This window comes from Eriocheir sinensis, chromosome 22, assembly GCF_024679095.1.
Source record: "Eriocheir sinensis breed Jianghai 21 chromosome 22, ASM2467909v1, whole genome shotgun sequence".
NCBI lineage: Eukaryota > Metazoa > Arthropoda > Malacostraca > Decapoda > Varunidae > Eriocheir > Eriocheir sinensis.
This window is the reverse complement of record NC_066530.1, coordinates 19,774,316-19,781,309: the sequence shown is the minus strand read 5'-3', so window position 1 is coordinate 19,781,309 and position 6,994 is coordinate 19,774,316.

Below are 6,994 nucleotides of genomic sequence, written 5' to 3'. Positions count from 1 at the left end.
TACCCTTTCTAGACCCCCACAACCACACGTAACCCTTCCCCAACCCACAACAACCATATATAACCCTTCACAAACCCCTCATAAGCGTGAACCGGAACAAACCGTACGATCTCCGTATGAGCTCTATGAAATCTAATTCCTAGTACTAACAGCTTAACAAGAATTAACATTTTTTTATTGGCCTGGCTGGGGCTTTTCTCTCTTAGCCCTTTTATTAGTAAACACTCGCTGCGAGCTTCACCCGCACTCAAATCTCCCGCGTGTGAGAGTTTTCCAACACATTCTCACAACACAGGATTGCCTATTGAGTGGGCTCCTCACTAAGTTTGGTGGAACATCATATCAGCCCAGTGCGGCAAATCTACGGACGAGTAACTGGTGGATGTTCTTGCCCAATATAGCGGCATCTTTTGCATAGCTTTACCAATCACCTGACTGATTCTTTGACTAAAAAGTTGTAAATATTGCAGTTGGCAATACTCCCTTGCCAGAAAATCAAGGAAATATGTCCGCACTTCCCTCAATATGGCTGATCATACCGGATACATACGTGTTAACTGAAAGTACGATATATTTTTATATAATTTTAATGTCTATATTCATGTTTAATTCCCACGACGGTAAATATATTGCTTTCATTATATAGTAACGTGGCCATATCTCGCTCCCGTCACCCACGTTACGTACAGTACAAGACCTTATTTTGCTTCCTGGTGAAAGGTCGGAGAGGATTAGGCCTACAGGGGAAACCTCTTTAATAAAAACGCGCCTAGACTTTTACCTCTTGAGGTGGTGTGGAAAAAAAGTCAAAACTAACACAAAGTATCCTATGCTAACAATTAAGTGTCTCAGGTGCATGAGAACACAAGATTGAGAGGCCTTACCCTCAAAAATGATTGTTTCTTAAATACACTTCCATGTCTGCAGTACAGGTAATAATTCCTGATCTTTACTGAATAAACAAATATACATAAAAAGAAAGAGAAAGTTGAATGAAATGTTTGCCTTCATTCCCAGTCAGCAGGGTCGGGGTAAGAAAAAACGGGTTGATTAAATTATTTACTGTAGTCACTGCTGGGCCAATGTCTGGACCCCAGCGTGTGGTGTGTTTGTCTCTGTGTCCTCGGCATTGTGTAAACTGGTCAGCAACATGTTCAGCTTGCAAATGCGCTCTACCAAGGAGAGGAGTTGGGTTCGTGATTTTTTTTATGTTGTTGCATAAGCTTTGTCGAACTATCACCACACTTAAAACTCTCCATGGAAACACTACCAATACAATGAAAGCCTTACCAATCAACCTCTACCAATGCCATACTGGAACCTTATCAACCTCTACCAATGTCTTAAATGGAACCTTATCAACCTCTACCAATGTCTTAATGGAACCTTAACCTCTACCAATGCCATACTGGAAACTTAACAACCAGTATGCCCGAGGAATACATTTAAGTGTTCCATACTGGGGACTACACTAGTGTTACACGTACTGGGGAATATATTTGTGTGACGTACTGGGGAATATATTTGTGCGACGTACTGGGGAATATATTTGTGTGACGTACTGGGGAATATATTTGTGTGACGTACTGGGGAATATATTTGTGTGACGTACTTGGGGATATTTGTGTGACGTACTGGGAAATGTGTTACATACTGGGGAATATATTGAAGTGTTACATACTTTGGAACATATTTGTTACGTACTGGGGAATTTATTTAGGTGTTATACAGTTAAGGTCCTGAAGACCACCCATCAACCCGGACTCTAGAGGAAGCCGTCCAAGTGAATCAAGAACAAGTTCCGGGGGGCAGCATGAGCCAATGCAAGATGGCGCCACTATAAACACTCGCCTGCGCCAGAACGGGCTGGGCTGACCATCAGGCCCCACAGGGAAGAAGCCTTGGGCCGACCATCAGGCCCCACTGGGAAGAAGCCTACCGGCGCAATAGGCGGAGACGTAAAAAAAAATATATATATTATATATGTATATATTTAAGTGTTATACATACCAGGGAATATATTTAAGTGTTATACATACCAGGGAATACATTTATTACATACATACTTTACTGTCGTACTGGGAAAAATATTTAAGCATTACATACTGGGGAATATATTTGTATTTGACGGAAACTCAACAAACTCTCCCAAAGCCTTATACCAATTATGACCTCTCCCAAAGCCTTGCAAAATATACCCAGATGTCTATACCCACTTAATTCAATAGGTATTAATATTTTACTTCTCTTTATTCTATTTTATCATTGTGTTTTACTGTATGATATATCTAACTGGCTGCTTTAGATTAAAATTTTCTATTTTCCCTTAATGAATCTAAATAACATAACTGGTGCCACTAAAAAATACCTACAAATGTCTGCCTGCTTGTGGGGATCTCGAAGCTGAAGGTTAGTATGTTCTCACCACTGGCTTGTGTATGTTTAGATAGTATCGGGAACAAGTATTTGGTTACCTAACAATAGCAAGGGTTGAGTGTGAAGAATTTGCCTCGGCGCTGCAGCACATAAACCCATCTGCTGTGGTTGGCACATAATTGGCCTTCACTGGTAGCCTGGTAATGTAACACTCCCATGCCTTTCTCTGCCTCTGTGATAGTTAGTGGGGTGTTTATCTTTTATTTGTAAGGGAATGTTGGGGACGGGTGGGGTGTTTATCTTTTATTTGTAAGGGAATGTTGGGGACGGAAAGGGCGTTACTTGTGTGATTAATTATGGAAGGTGGGAGGATATCCGTGTGAACCACTTGAGACGGCATTAAGAAACTGGATGGTGATAATGTACTATGGGGGGGGGAGGGGATGTGTGTAAGGGTTCAGTAATCTCAAATGAGCAGCAAAACAGGGTCCAAATGATAACACAGTAAGGTTGTATATAAATATGTATTTAGTTTCATTTTTTCAAAGGTTAGCGGAGTACTAAAAAAAAATGAATGACAGACAGGCTGTATGCCTCTACTTTGACTAGCTACCGGCACAAGGGAGATTTGGGGGAATACACAATGCTTAGCTCTGGTTGCTGGAGGAGGAGAAGCGGGAGCTGGCGTGAGCGTCGGGCTCGGCAGGGGACGTCCACGATGGGAAAGGGGCGGTCCTGGTGATGGACAAACGGGCGCTGCTTGATGTGGAGAGGGAGCAGCTCGGGTGGGGTGGAGAGGCGGGCGCTCGTCGTGATGTAGGGAGCAGCGGTATATCGGCCACCAAGGAAGTGGTAGGACGGCCACGGGCAGTAGAGGGGCAGGTCACCCCGCCATACAAGTTCCCATCCTGTAGTCCGCCTCACACAGCAGGCCGTGGGTGGTTCTTCGGGGGGCTGAGTGGAGAGATAGACACCTATCTGACCAGCCCGCTTCTCTGTGATTTCTCGCTGACGTTCCTTGATGTAGGGGTGTTCGTCTCCCAAGCTTGTCTCTTGCTGCAGTGGTGCTTGTCTCCTCACTGACCCGTGGGTCTCCTTGCCCTCGCCACTCGCCTTTGCTCCTCGCTAAGCTCCTCCCCCTTCTTCACGTGACTCCCTCTCGACATTACAATCAAACCCTACCTACCTAACTAACTAGTTATTGGTTTCTTGGGGGGGGGGGGGGGTCGAGGCTTTGAGATGAGGGATTTCAGTAACTCTCGTTCATGATATTTTCTCATTCGCTCGCCGTGTTATCTTCTCATAACCTTTTACGTACTTACATTCCTTAGCCACCCATTCACTCTTTCACTCATTCGCTCTTTCACTCATCCACGCTCCCACTCGCTCACACTTACTCTGTCACTCACTGACTTACTCACATTCGTTCATTCACGCACTCGCTTACACTTACTCTGTTACTCACTGACTTACTCACATTCTCGTTCACTCACATTCGGACCATTACACCACCATTGAAGTGCTGCACCACATTTAATAGCCAGATCATGGACTGATGCAGGTCTTAAAAGGTAAGGTTTGTATTTCCACCATTGAAGTGCTGCACCACATTTAATAGCCAGGTAATGGACTGATGCAGGTCTTAATTTAGCTGGTTTGTGAATCTTCAAACATTACCTGGAACAGTTGTATTAACTTTACCATGAGCAAGTGTTGACTTCATCTAAATAACCGTGATTCTAAAGGCCATTGGCGCGCGGCCTAAACTCGTTAATCATTTCCTTTATTTTGAGAAACTAAAACATTAGCCACATAAGACTGAATAAAAAAGATGAAGGAAATTTTGAATACTTCAAAAGTAACAAAAACTGCGTTTGAGTCTTTTATGGAAGAAATCGGAACACGACCGTTCACAACCTTACTAAGGACGAGTACTTTGCTTTGAAAGCCCTCAGCAATAAGTCCTCCCTCATCATGACGAAGCCAGGTAAAGGTTACGGCGTAATTTTACTCAACAGATGATTGTCACTAAAATGGGTAACATTCTATCGGATCGCAATAAATACACGCATGTTACTAATAATATATTTCATGAACTTTTAAAATTAGAAGACAAATCACACGGGCTGTTGCGAAATCTACCAAAAGAGGATATCAATATACTCTAGACTACGGCCCAACGGTTCCAAACCAGCATAATGTATGGGATATCAAAAGTCCACAAGGATGGTTGCCCTCAGACCAATTTTATCTGCCATAGGAACATTTAATTATAATATTGCGAAGTATCTTGTTCCAATCCTAGCACCGATTACAACGAACTCGTATTCCTGCAAAGATACTTTCATTTGTTAAAGAGCTAACATCGTTAAAGAGAAAGTTACGTCATGGCTAGTTTCGACGTAGTCTGGTATTACGAGACACTTTCCCTTCTCACATCAGCTGTTTCTAAATGTCAAAGGGGGATATCAATCAGGTTTTAATGAGTGTTTTTAGGCTCAGGGTACAGAAGAAGGGTCAACCTACCATAAAACTACTGGAAATGCCCACAACTCCTGCGAAAGCCTTGTCAAATAGGTGTTCTTGGGCGGCGAAATGTCTTTTTATACGACCCAGAGTCTTTATTCACGAACATTCCGTTATTGATTGATTGATTGATATTTTATTGTTGCAAGTAAAACAACAAAGGAGAAGGGAGTTAGATGAAACAATAGATATTTGCATTAATGAACTTTTCAAAGATACAGACCTTGTAATGGGGTACGATATAACTTCCTTTCGAAAACTACTCGAGATAGCGTCAAAAGACAGTATTTTCCTTTTTAATAATGAGTTATAAACAAACTGACGGAGTGGCTATGGGTATCCCGCTAGGTCCGACCCTCAGTAACATTTTCCTGTGCTTTCACGAACGTAACTGGTTAAAAGATTGCCCGTCTGAATTTAACCCGTACGCTGCGAATGGCATAGATTTGGCCTTCACTGGTAGCCTGGTAACATACACTCCCAGGTCTTTCTCTGCCTCTGTGGTGGACAGTGGAGTGTTTCCCATGTGGTATTGGTATGCTGGATATCCCTTCACTGGTAGCCTGGTAACATCGAGTCCCAGGTCTTTCTCTGCCTCTGTGGTGGACAGTGGAGTGTTTCCCATGTGGTATTGCTGATATGCTGGATTTCCCCTCCCAAAGTGCATGACTTTACTACATTTTTCTTCATTAAGTTGTAGCAGACACTTTTTGTTCCATCTCTGTAGCTTGGTGATGTCTTCTTGTAGGAAATCCGCAGTCAAGGGGTTAAGCCTACATTTTATCGCAGATACGTAGACGACACCTTTCCCACCTTTAAATCCCCTGACCACATTCCTCTGTTCCTTGAATAGCTAAATTCCAAGCGCCCTGACATGGAATTCACCGCTGAGCTAGAAAAAGATAATAGCTTATCCTTTTTAGATGTTCATATAAAAAAGTGTATAGCTACGGATGGCTTCACCACCCACAAACCAACCTTCACAGGCCTGTGCACAAGATTCAAGTCCTTTATTCCATTAACTTATAAAAGAAATCTAATCACACTAGCAACACGCATTTATCACATATGCTCGGCCTATTTTACACTCCACCATGAACTATCACGCCTCAAGGTGATGTTATGTAGCAACGGTTACCCTGTACCATTTATTATTGGCAAAACACTAAATAGTCTATTGATGCCTAAGGATATTCTTCAACACAGTTCCACGCCACATTGTTTACTTTCCAATAGAGTATAGATCGAGGCGCTCAAAGCCTGCAGTTAACGAACAAACTCCTCAAGCTCATCCGGTCCTGTTACCCACAAATTACTCTCGGTTATATTTAAAATTAACAAACCATACAATCACTCTTCCACACCAAGGATAAAACACCTTTACAACTAGAGTCTTCTGTGACTTACAAATACACGTGTGACAGCTGCCAGGCGTCATATATAGGTAAAACAGTATTATTATCTGCATTGTAATTTTCTTCATTGCTTTTTTCATTTGTTTTTCTTCAACCCACTGTTTTATTTATTGCTGTTTTGAATTTAGTGTGTTTTATATTGTTCTATAGCATCTGTCTATTTTCCTTCTTTTTTTGGGGGGGGTTACTTTTACGCTCCCCCTTAGTTTTTTACTTTATAATCCGTTTGTTTTTACTAGTTTTACTGTTAAAGCTCGTATTTATGTTTACACTCCCGCTTACTGCAGGTAACTTTTAATTTTTGCTTTTGACACACTGTGTAACTTGTTTTAGGTCTGATGATGGAACATGTTCGTTCCGAAACGTAACCAACTTATTAAAGAAGTCTAAAGATAGCAGAGATATTTCTGCCAGCCCTGCTGATCACGAGTCCGAACAAGCACATTACAATTATAAATGTGTGTGTGTGTGTGTGTGTGTGTGTGTGTGTGTGTGTTAACGGTCAGTGTGTGGGCGGCGGGGATCTCCAACCATTGTACGAGCTAGTTAAGGTGTGTGTGTGTGTGTGTGTGTGTGTGTGTGTGTGTGTATTAACGGTCAGTGTGTGGGCGGCGGATATCTCCAACCATTGTACGAGCTAGTTAAGGTGTGTGTGTGTGTGTGTGTGTGTGTGTGTG